The following is a 13,406-nucleotide window of genomic DNA, read 5'->3' on the forward strand; positions in this document are numbered from 1 at the left end:
TGTTCAAGTAGGGATTACAGCGGGGTGCGGGAGAGTGGACCGCGTAAAAGAGATGAGGATGGTGATGATGATGGTGATGTTGATGAAGACGATCACCGCGGCGATGATTCCCCTCCCGATGGCACTCTGATGCCACCGAGAAAGAGGAGGAGAGGTTCTCCCCCTTGTGCTTCCTCCTCCATGGCCTCCCCCCTATATGGGGAGAGGTTCTCCCTCTGGTCCTTGGCCTTCATGGTGATGATGGCCCCTCCGAGATCCTCCTCCATAGCCTCCGGTGATGATGGCCCCTCCGGCAGGTTGCCAGAGATGGCCTGGATTGATTTCTCGTGGCTACAGAGGCTTGCGGCGGCGGAACTTCTGATCTAGGTTAATTTTTGTAGGTTTGGGTATTTATAGGAGAGGTTGGCGTCGAGAACAAGTCATGGGGCCCCACGGGTAGTTTTTTGTTCCAATATTTTTTGTATTTTCTAGAAAAATTCTCCGTTGATTTTCATCGCATTCCGAGAACTTCTATTTTTGCACAAAAACAATACCACGGTAGTTTTGCTGAAAACAGCGTCAGTCCGGGTTAGTTTTAATCAAATCATACCAAAATCATATAAAACTATTGTAAACATGGCATGAATACTTCATAAATTATAGATTTGTTGGAGACTGTAGGATCTAGAAGTAGATGTGTCTAGAGGGGGGTGATTAGACACTTAATGGTAAAGTTGCAATTTTTAAGCTTTTTCGGTTTAAGTGGAGTTTAGGCACAATTTCAACATACACAATACATATCAAGCAAGCATGCAAAGAGTATATGAGTAGTGGAATGTAAAGCATGCAACTTGCAAGAATGTAAAGGGAAGGGTTTGGAGAAATCAAATGCAATTGGAGACACGGATGTTTTTCCCGTGGTTCGGATAGGTGGTGCTATCCTACATCCACGTTGATGGAGACTTCAACCCACAAAGGGTAATGGTTGCGAGAGTCCACACAGGGCTCCACCCACAAAGGGTAACGGTTGTGCGAGTCCACATAGGGCTCCACCCACGAAGGGTCCACGAAGAAGCAACCACCCACAAAGGGTCCACGAAGAAGCAACCTTGTCTATCCCACCATGGCCATCGCCCACACAGGACTTGCCTCACTAGCGGTAGATCTTCACGAAGTAGGCGATCTCCTTGCCCTTACAAACTCCTTGGTTCAACTCCACAATCTTGTCGGAGGCTCCCAAGTGACACCTAGCCAATCTAGGAGACACCACTCTCCAAGAAGTAACAAATGGTGTGTGGTAATGAACTCCTTGCTCTTGTGCTTCAAATGATAGTCTCCCCAACACTCAACTCTCTCTCATAGGATTTGGATTTGGTGGAAAGAAGATTTGAGTGGAAAGCAACTTGGGGAAGGCTAGAGATCAAGATTCATATGGTAGGAATGGAATATCTTGGTCTCAACACATGAGTAGGTGGTTCTCTCTCAGAACATATGAGTTGGAATGGTGTATGCGTTCTGATGGCTCTCTCTTCGAATGAAGAGGAGGTGGAGGGGTATATATAGCCTCCACACAAAATCCAACCGTTACACACAGTTTTCCAATCTCGGTGGGACCGAATCAACAAACTCGGTCGGACCGAAAAGGTAAACCTAGTGACCGTTAGAGATTTCGATGGGACCGACTTGATCAACTCGGTGGGACCGATGTGCTAGGGTTAGGGTAAATCCAAAAATCGGTTTGACCGATTACTCAAACTCGGTGGGACCGATTTGGGTAATAAGTGAAACTGAGATTTGGCCAAGCAAACTCGGTGGAACCGATTGCATATCTCGGTGGGACCGAGAATATTGCAATGGGTAACAGAGAGTTTGCAAGCCCATCTCGGTGAGACCGAGATCCCATCGGTGAGACCGAACTGATTAGGGTTTGGCAGTGGTTTATGACAAGTGAAACTCGGTGGCGCCGGATAGGAAGAATCGGTAGGACCGAGTTTGGCTTAGGGTTTAGGTCATATGTGGAAGTGGGAAAGTAGCTGAGGGTTTTGGAGCATATCACTAAGCACATGAAGCAAGAGGCTCATTAAGCAACACCTCATCCCTCCTTGATAGTATTGGCTTTTCCTAAAGACTCAATGTGATCTTGGATCACTAAAATGTAAAATGAGGGGTCTTGAGCTTGAAGCTTTAGCCAATCCTTTGTCCTTAGCATCTTGAAGGAGTTCCCACAACCTTTAGTCCATGCCACTCCATTGTTGAACTTATCTAAAACATGCTAGATCGAAATGTTAGTCCAACAAGAGATATGTTGTCATCAATTATCAAAACCACCTAGGGAGCACTTGTGCTTTCAATCTCCCCCTTTTTGGTAATTGATGGCAACATACATCAAAGCTTTAGATAAAGATATAAAGAACAGCAAGTAAAGCTTTGGAAGGACATGTAACAAGCATAGGCTCCCCCTACATGTATGCACTCATGTAAATATGAAATATAGAGGCATGTGAGAGCATAACCATGACAGAGTAGGCAATGTGTTACATGCATCTTGGCCATATGCATCAGAGCAAAAGATTATCAAGGAAAATACCTTCATGCTCATGAGTCCTTCTTGCAAACAGTATGTACATAAGCAAGAACTCCTCATACTCATGATTTTGATGCATATACTTACCTTGTGGTCTTGAGTTGGCTTAGGATGGAATGAACCTGCACAAACAAGGTTAGATAACACAGGTACATCCACTAGCCAGAGCAAAGAAAAGAAACCACAAGAATACCAAGACTGGGATGACATGTAGAGATTGAGTACAAGGTACCACATTGAATTCAACATGCCCCCAAAAATAAAGATATGCAATGAATTTGACTGATTTCTTTCCCTTAGGTGTCTTGCTCCCCCTGAATCTTACATGGGATATTGGGAGAAGATAGGGAACAGAAAATCAGAGCTGAAAGATACAAATGGAACTTAATTCAAATGAGTACATATGAACATGTCTTTCCCCCAAAAGGACATGTGGTATCTCTCCTCTTGAACATCAAGCATCTGGGATCCTTGAGTATTCTCTCCCCCTGGAGATTTCTCTCTCTGTCTTAATAATATCTGGGATCCTTGAGACTTTCTCTCCCCCTTGAGCTTTGATGTGATCTCTTTCTCCCCCTTTGACATCAATTTCCAAGAAGGTTTTTCCTGGAATTCGTCGACTAGGTTTGGTCCTTGAGATTCAGCACAAAGCAGAGGATAAAATTGTGATGCTTGTAGAGGACAAGATTCATTGAGTGGAGCTAGATCAGAAGAAATGTAGAACAAGTGGCAATCTGTTTTTCTGATTGCAAAGTCGGTGGCACCGAGTGGCACATTTCGGTGGTACCGAAAAGATCCGGTTGGACCAAAAATTGCAAGTCATTGAAAACAAGTTTACACAGAGAAAAACACTTGTCACCTCAGCTCACTAGACATGTAGGATCTCACAAAGATTTGCAATGAATTTCCTGAAGGATTTGCAAGGAATTAAGTGCAGAAAATGCAGAACAAAAACAAAGATAAAAGAGAAGAAACTGAAAGATCTAGATGAAGTTTTTTTTTGAAAAAGGAGAGAGGAAATAAACTTGCATGAGACAAATGCAATAACACAAAGAAAGAACACAAGAGAGCTTCATCTAGAGTTGGGCGGTGACATAGTCACCTATGTTAGAGTATATTGACTTAGGAGTCAAGTGGGAACACTTGATCATGGGTCATACTCATCGTTTAAGCTCAAAATGGGGTTACCATCTTTCATTTAAGCATCTTGATGTATTCACATCTTGTTGATTTGCTTTGACTCATGTCTTGGAGTAAAGCTTCTCTAAGATGGAATAACATACCTTGGGTGGTGGTGTGGTTCTTGCTCATGTAGTTGAACTTGTGTGGGTGCTCAAGGTTGATGTAGCTCATCAAGAGTTGGGAGCACCACTTGGAGTTTGAGTTCATCTACCTACATGGGTTAGTTCTTGAAAGGAAGAGCACTTGTGTATCCAAAAATGACAATCATGAAGCTTAACATAGAATTTGTCAAAGGATATGTTTGAATGGTTTTGTGCTTCCTTGTCTTCAACCACTATTGTGTAGAGTCTTGGTCTTGTAGAGATTGCTCAAGATGTGAGTGAGTCGCAATCTCATGGAATTAGATTCAACCAAGCACCTACATGGGTTAGACAACATGCAAGGTGCAAATATATCCAAGACATAAGATAGTTGTCATAAGAGATATATCATGGATTAGTCATAAGCTCATGTCTTGCATGTATCCAATGGAGTTTCTACTCCAAGTTCGAAGCATCAATGATGTTCAATTCTCCTCTCAACCTGCAAAACACTTTCTCATCAAGTGGTTTAGTGAATATATCCACTAATTGCTTATCGGTGCGAACATGCTTAAGATTGATGTCACCCTTAGCAACATGATCTCGAATGAAATGATGACGAACTTCAATATGCTTAGTTCGAGAATGTTGTACAGGATTATGACCAATTTTGATAGCACTTTCATTGTCACAAAGCAGTGGAACATGTTTCACATAAATCCCATAATCTTTAAGAGTTTGGGTCATCCAAAGTAATTGAGCACAACATGAACCAGCGGCAATGTATTCCGCTTCGGCGGTGGATAAGGATACCGAGTTTTGTTTCTTGGAAGACCAAGACACAAGAGATCTACCAAGAAATTGACAAGTACCCGAAGTGGACTTTCTATCAACCTTGTCTCCGGCATAATCCGAGTCAGAATAGCCAACAAGATCAAAAGAAGACCTCTTAGGATACCAAATGCCAAAATTTGGTGTATGGATTAAATATCTCACTATCCTTTTCACAGCCTTAAGATGACAATCTTTAGGAGCAGCTTGATATTGCGCACACATGCACACACTTAGCATAATATCGGGACGTGAAGCACATAGGTATAACAATGAACCAATCATAGAGCGATAAACCTTTTGATCAACCGGTTCACCATCTTTGGTTAAATCATTATGTCCACTAGTAGGCATGGGTGTAGACATACCTTTGCATTCTTGCATATTGAACTTCTTGAATAAGTCCTTGGTGTACTTTATTTGAGAGACAAATGTACCTTCTTTAGTTTGCTTGATTTGCAACCCGAGAAAGAATTTGAGTTCACTCATCATAGACATCTCAAACTTCTCTGACGTTAGCTTTCCAAACTTTTCACTAAAGAGAGGGTTAGTTGAACCAAATATGATATCATCAACATAAATTTGGCATCCAAATAGTTCTCCATTAACCCTTTTAGTAAAAAGAGTAGAATCAATTTTACCGATTTCAAACCACTTGTAGTAAGGAACTTGGTCAAGCATTTATACCATACTCTAGGAGCTTGTTTAAGACCATAAAGAGCTTTGTGAAGTTTGTAAACATGATTTGGTTTCTTAGGATTGATAATGCCGGGAGGTTGTTTGACATAAACTTCCTCCTCTATTTCACCATTTAGAAAAGCACTTTTAATGTCCATTTGGTACAAGTTGATATTATGGTGATTAGCATAGGCAAGTAAGATGCGAATGGACTCAAGTCTAGCAACGGGAGCATACGTCTCACCGTAGTCCCTACCTTTGACTTGTGTGTACCCTTGGGCGACGAGACGTGCTTTGTTGCGAACCACTTGTCCATCTTCATCTTGCTTGTTGCGAAACACCCATTTGGTACCAATGATGTTGTGGTTGTTGTCGGGCTTCTCGACCAATGTCCAAACTTGGTTTCTCTCAAAATTATGTAGCTCTTCATGCATAGCATTTATCCAATCCGGATCTTTCAATGCTTCTTCAACCTTCATAGGTTCAATGCTAGAGATGAATGAATAGTTTTCACAAAAGTTAGCTAAACGAGTTTTTGAGCGAGTGATTCTCCCGGTTTGTATATCATTGAGGATTTGCTCGACGGGATGATCTTTGGCAATTCTTGCTCGAACTCGTGAGAGCTTTTGCTTGGGTCTTCGTTGAACATCTTCTTCATCTTGTTCTTCTTCTTGGCCTTCTTCATTGTTGACGTCGTCGTTCTCTTGTCGTGGTGCAGAAGGAGGTTGTTGATGTTCGTCTTGACGTATTTCCTCGTTTTCTTCATCTTGGTGTGTCCCACTTGTGGATGCTTCCGTGTCGATTCTTGGTTCACCTTGTCGTGAAGTAGAAGCTTCCACTTGGACAGATGAAGTACTCTCCTTCACCTCCGTTGGGCGAATTTTGCCAATGGACAAGTCCTGAATTGCTTCTGAAGGGTCTTTGTCTCCTACATCAATTGGCAATTGCTCTACTTGCGAGCCATTAGATTCATCAAACTTCACATCTACCGTCTCTTCAACCTTTCGGGTGAAATTGTTGTAGACACGGTAAGTGTGAGAGTTTGAGCCATAACCAAGTAGAAAACCTTCATGAGACTTAGGAGCAAACTTTGAACGACGATGCTTGTCAAGAATGTAGCACTTTGAGCCGAATACTCGAAAGTATCCAACTTGGGGTTTGTTACCGGTGAGAAGCTCGTATGCCGTCTTGCCGAGTAGCTTGTGAAGATATAAGCAATTTGTTGCGTGACAAGCTGTCTCAACCGCTTCTGCCCAAAAGTGCTTTGGCGTCTTGTATTCATCAAGCATCGTTCTTGCCATTTCGATGAGCGTCCGGTTCTTTCTCTCAACAACTCCATTTTGTTGAGGTGTGTACGTAGCCGAGAACTCGTGTGAAATCCCTTCTTCATCAAGAAAGGTGCCACATTTGCGTTCTTGAACTCCGTTCCGTTGTCACTCTGAACCTTCTTGATCTTCACATCAAACTGATTTTGGGCCTTCCTAGCGAAGTTTCTAAAGATCTTCTGGACCTGCGACTTGTCATTAATAAAGAACACCCACGTAAATCTTGAAAAATCATCAACTATAACTAGATCAAAAGAATTTCCACCGAGACTCTTGTAGGCGTTGGGACCAAAAAGATCCATGTGTAGTAGCTCGAGTGGCCTCCTTGTGGTCATGATGTTCTTCACGGGATGTCTTCCTCCAACCTGTTTACCTGCTTGACAAGCACTGCAAAGTCTATCCTTATCAAATATGACATCGTTAACTCCAAGGATATGATTTCCTTTAATAAGCTTGTCAAGGTTTCTCATGCCAACGTGACCTAGTCGTCTATGCCACAACCAACCTTTTGAGGATTTAGCAACAAAGCAAGTTTTAGGCTGTGCCTTTTTAGAGAAATCGACAATGTAAAGATCACCTCTACGCATACCCGTAAAGACCATTTTATGATTGTCTCGACGAAATACTTGGCAATCTACCTCAGTAAATAGGACATTCAAACCGAAATCAGCAAGTCTAGATACTGAAAGTAAGTTGTAGCCAAGAGATTCAACGAGCATGACATTTTGAATGGAACTATCATGTGAGATGGCCACCTTACCAAGGCCAACCACTTTACCCTTTGAATTATCACCAAAGGTGACATATTTTCGAGGGCCGTCATTTTCAGCAAGCTCACGAAACATCTCTTCATCTCCGGTCATATGATCAGTACATCCACTATCAAGAACCCATTCCTTTCCTCCTGATTCATATCCCCGAAGATTTGCCATAAGACCAAAATGTCTCATTGTATCATCAAGATCGAAGTCACTATCATCATCATCATAATATTCATGTTCATCATGATCTTGTGACTCATAATTTCCTAGAGAGGGTAATTCATTAGATAAATGATCAAGAAGGTGGTCACTTTTATGAATTCTTATAGCTTTGAATATGATATCATTAATTATTCCAACATCTCCTTTAGCATACTTAAGATTGGTAAGTTCAAATAGACAATTACCAAAACTAGGATCACTAGAGTTCATCTTACTCAAGGCAATAGATTTATGGAGAATTTCATCCAAAGTTTTCAAGGAATGATCGGGAAATCGTTCCTCAAGAAATTTCCATATAGTATAGGCACAATTTTGAGTAGGCAAACTAGCAATCAAATTTTTGGGCAATCCTCTAATGATGAGCTCAATAGTTCTAAGATTGCGAATCATGTCAATATCTTCATCTAGGGTAGGATGCAAAGGATCAATATGAGGTGCACAAGGGCTAGCAATATACTTGTTCAAATGGTATTGATTGAAGATTACAAGCATCTCATTTTTCCACTCATGAAAATACTCTCCATCAAGAATAGGCACTCTATGTCTAAGACTCCCTAATGTAGACACATCCATCTTCCTCCAATGGTGATGAAACCAAGGCAATGGAGACCTGGCTCTGATACCACTTGTAGGATCTAGAAGTAGATGTGTCTAGAGGGGGGTGATTAGACACTTAATGGTAAAGTTGAAATTTTTAAGCTTTTTTGGTTTAAGTGGAGTTTAGGCACAATTGCAACATACACAATACATATCAAGCAAGCATGCAAAGAGTATATGAGCAGCGGAATGTAAAGCATGCAACTTGCAAGAATGTAAAGGGAAGGATTTGGAGAAATCAAACGCAATTGGAGACACGGATGTTTTTCCCGTGGTTCGGATAGGTGGTGCTATCCTACATCCACGTTGATGGAGACTTCAACCCACAAAGGGTAACGGTTGCGAGAGTCCACACAGGGCTCCACCCACAAAGGGTAACGGTTGCGCGAGTCCACACAGGGCTCCACCCATGAAGGGTCCACGAAGAAGCAACCACCCACAAAGGGTCCATGAAGAAGCAACCTTGTCTATCCCACCATGGCCATCGCCCACACAGGACTTGCCTCACTAGCGGTAGATCTTCATGAAGTAGGCGATCTCCTTGCCCTTACAAACTCCTTGGTTCAACTCCACAATCTTGTCGGAGGCTCCCAAGTGACACCTAGCCAATCTAGGAGACACCACTCTCCAAGAAGTAACAAATGGTGTGTAGGTAATGAACTCCTTGCTCTTGTGCTTCAAATGATAGTCTCCCCAACACTCAACTCTCTCTCATAGGATTTGGATTTGGTGGAAAGAAGATTTGAGTGGAAAGAAACTTGGGGAAGGCTAGAGATCAAGATTCATATGGTAGGAATGGAATATCTTGGTCTCAACACATGAGTAGGTGGTTCTCTCTCAGAACAAATGAGTTGGAATGATGTGTGTGTTCTGATGGCTCTCTCACTGAATGAGAAAGAGGTGGAGGGGTATATATAGCCTCCACACAAAATCCAACCGTTACACACAGTTTTCCAATCTCGGTGGGACCGAATCAACAAACTCGGTCAGATCGAAAAGGTAAACCTAGTGACCGTTAGAGATTTCGGTGGGACCGACTTGATCAACTCGGTGGGACCGATGTGCTAGGGTTAGGGTAAATCCAAAAATCAGTTTGACCGATTACTCAAACTCGGTGGGACCGATTTGGGTAATAAGTGAAACTGAGATTTGGCCAAGCAAACTCGGTGGAACCGATTGCATATCTCGGTGGGACCGAGAATATTGCAATGGGTAACAGAGAGTTTGCAAGCCCATCTCGGTGAGACCGAGATCCCATCGGTGAGACCGAACTGATTAGGGTTTGGCAGTGGTTTATGACAAGTGAAACTCGGTGGCGCCGGATAGGAAGAATCGGTAGGACCGAGTTTGGCTTAGGGTTTAGGTCATATGTGGAAGTGGGAAAGTAGCTGAGGGTTTTGGAGCATATCACTAAGCACATGAAGCAAGAGGCTCATTAAGCAACACCTCATCCGTCCTTGATAGTATTGGCTTTTCCTAAAGACTCAATGTGATCTTGGATCACTAAAATGTAAAATGAGGAGTCTTGAGCTTGAAGCTTTAGCCAATCCTTTGTCCTTAGCATCTTGAAGGAGTTCCCACAACCTTTAGTCCACGCCCCTCCATTGTTGAACTTATCTGAAACATGCTAGATCGAAATGTTAGTCCAACAAGAGATATGTTGTCATCAATTATCAAAACCACCTAGGGAGCACTTGTGCTTTCAGAGACGTATCAGCATCCCCAAGCTTAATTCCTGCTCGTCCTCGAGTAGGTAGATGATAAAAGAAATAATTTATGAAGTGTGAATGCTAGCAAGTGCTTAAGTTTGATCAATGATAGTTTCAATCACTTGTTATAGCATCATTATATATAATAACAATAGCTCAACTCATAAAACTTCTCATGATCAAGTAACAAGCTATTCACATGCTAAAGTATAGATCATAAACTTTCTTGAAAACTAACAAACCGTGCTCTTAGTCATCAAACAATTGCAATTCATATTATTTCCAGGAAAGGTCTATGTCAGAGCTTTGATTCAGCAAACTTCACATACTCAACTATCATTTAATCTTTCACGATTGCTAACACTCATGTGATATTTATGGGTTCAAAGTTTTAATCAGACACAGAGAAAGATAGGGGCTTATAGTTTCGCCTCCCAACCTTTTACCTCAAGGGTAATGTCAACAATAATAATTTATGAAAACCTACATCCAAGTAATATATATATACATACAGGACAGGGCTATTCTGTTACTAGTAACAGAATAATATTCTGTTACCCTCGGTCCCTATAAGGGTGCGACGCGCACACCAGTAGAATCTCCCCGACCCGCCCCAACCTACCCGCCTCCTTCCGCCGGAGGCAGTCGTCGCGGGCGAGCGAGCGACGGCGGTAGCCGGAGCGAGGGAGCCCGTGGCGCCGTGACGGGTCGCTCCTCTGACCCACGTGCTGCCGCCGGCTGGCCGTCTGCACGCCTCCCTGCCGACGGGCTCGCCGGCACCTCCCCACGCGCCTTCCCTCCGACGGGCGCCGACCCCTTCCCGCGCACCTCCCCGTCGACGGGTGCCGGATCCTCCCCGCTTGCCCCCCTCCGACGAGCTCGCCGGCCCGTCCCCGGCTCCGGTGGCTGCCGCGCGCCATCCCAGCCTTCCTCTGCCGCCGTGCACCGCCATCCCCGCCCGACGGGGCCGTGATCCACCGCCTCCTGCCTCGCTCCGTCACCGGGGCTCCTTCTCCGGGGCAGTGATCCCCGCAAGAAGCTGCATCAATGGCGCCGCCTCCCAAGAACATGCCAGTACGCCGACCACGAGAGGAAGAAGAAGAAGTTCAACAACCATCGATGCAAGTTCAACTTGAGGTAATGTCTACACAGTAAGTTCAATGATACATAAACTAGGAGTACTTCTAGTGTAGTTGCATAAGTTATAGATGAACAAAAGAGAAGACATGCATCAGTTTTATATATATGCATATCCATACATCTCTGAAGTTCAATGTTCAGTTTACAAGCAGTGCTAAAAGACAGTACATCAGTACATCAGTGTGTAACATGTACGGTTATACTGTTCGACTGAAAATGGAACCAGATACAAAATAGAGAACAACAGTTTAAATAACAACCATCGATGCAAGTTCAACTTGTACAATGCCTTCAGTGCATGACATGTTACCCATAGCATGTATACGAGAAAAATGCAGAAAAGATTAATCCCAAAACTGTTGAATATCATTGCAGAAGCGAGCAAGGCGGTGCACGCAGCAAGCGTTTGAGGAGCCAAGCAGATATGGGGCACCACCTGGTTGGGTAACACCAGAAATACCACCTGGATACTTCAACAATACAGACAGATTTCAAGATACACCGGAATCATCAGAAGCACGTACAAGTTCTTCTATGCAGCAAACACCAATATCTGGGAATACAAGCTATGTCACTCATGGGTTGCAACAAGGCCAGCAATATCCCCAACAATAAATGTTTTCCTTCCCTAACGCATGCAGAAAGCCAAGGACAGGAAGCCGTGGATGGTTTGCAACAAGGCTTCCACCAGTCGCTCCGTCAACATCAATCATCCGTGCTGCAAAAGCGGTTGCGACGGGAAGACCAGACCAAAGAGACAGAAATTTTGGCCGCTCTAGCAGGTTCCAAAGTACAAGATATGAGCCATATGGACAGAAGCAACCTCACAACGAATCTGAGGTGAGACGGCCGTACAATGAGAGACGGAGTCCTTCGTCAACATTGCTCCCTCCAAGAGATGCATTGCTGCATGTGCCAAGGGTGACACCACCCGCGCCCATACACCAGGGTGAACAGCAAACACCGGAGGCAGCACAGAGCTATACACATGTAAGTATCCACATTTAGGAAAAAAACCATACAAGAACAGTCCATACCATGGTACTGTGACCACCCCATCTAAATATTTTCATAACTGCGTTTTTGTTTGCTCACTGTTGTGTGCAGCCACCTAACATTGAAGCTTATGTTCTGCCAAGGCTAGAGATGCGCTTTGAAACTTTTGAAGAAGCAAAGAACTTCTTCAACCTCTATGCGAAGCACGTGGGTTTTGCTATCAGGGAAGGATCCAAGTTTAAGACCAGAGCCTACCTTTATTGCACGTGCTATGGAGTCTATCATTCGAAGGTGTCTGAAGCAAATAGATAGCAGAACAAAACAACAGCCAGGACTAACTGTGGGGCTAAAATGAGGCTGAAGATTGAAAAGGATGGAACACTTGTCATAAAAGAGGTAGTCTAGGAACACAACCACAGGCTACAGCTCACTCTGCAAATGCTTGTCTTCTTGCACTCCCACAAAAACTTTGACAAAACAATCTTGGAGTACGTCAAGTACCTGCAGTTCAAAGGCATTGAACACACGCAAATCATGAGCATACTGGGCGGTGATGACCCTAGTAGCTACTTCCTCGAAATGAATGCCAAAGACCTGATTAACCTGTAAGTACAAACTTGTTCTCCTCCCATAAACCGCCTATGTCTTTTTCCTCTGTTAGTACAAACATATTACGCAATGCATGACCTGACGCCAGTTCAACATGCATTTTTGAATGACTGTTCACTTTTAATATGCAGGAAAGCAAAAAATTCAAGGATGGATGATGTGGACGATGTCCTAAAGACTGTCAACTTCTTTAGGGAGATGAAAGCTATAAACAGGGAATTCTTCTGTGACATGCAACTCGATGAGTCCGACAGAGTTAAGAACATATTCTGGGCGAATGCAAGCTGCCGAGTGGCCTATCAGGACTTCGGTGACTGCCACAAATAAGACCAACAAGTACCATATGCCACTTGTGGTGTTTGTAGGTACTAAGAACCACTTCCAGACTACATTCTTTGGTTTCGCCCTGATAAGAGATGAGGATGCAGAATCATTCAGATGGCTGTTCAAGACATTTTAAGGTGCATGAGAGGGAAGGCTCCTACATGCATCCTCACAGGTACAACCGCGAAAACCACCCCCAACCACCACCACCACCCCCTTCCCCCAAAAAACTAAAAGGAAAATAACACGCTAAAAAATGTTTGTGTCAGTTCTATTTGTATATATGCACCAACATATGCTGACCACTCCACATCTATTTTCTCATTACCAGACCAGTGCCCGACAATGGCTTTGGCGATACCACAAGTTTTCAAGAACACAGTACACAA

This window comes from Triticum dicoccoides, chromosome 4A, assembly GCF_002162155.2.
Source record: "Triticum dicoccoides isolate Atlit2015 ecotype Zavitan chromosome 4A, WEW_v2.0, whole genome shotgun sequence".
NCBI classification, from domain to species: domain Eukaryota; kingdom Viridiplantae; phylum Streptophyta; class Magnoliopsida; order Poales; family Poaceae; genus Triticum; species Triticum dicoccoides.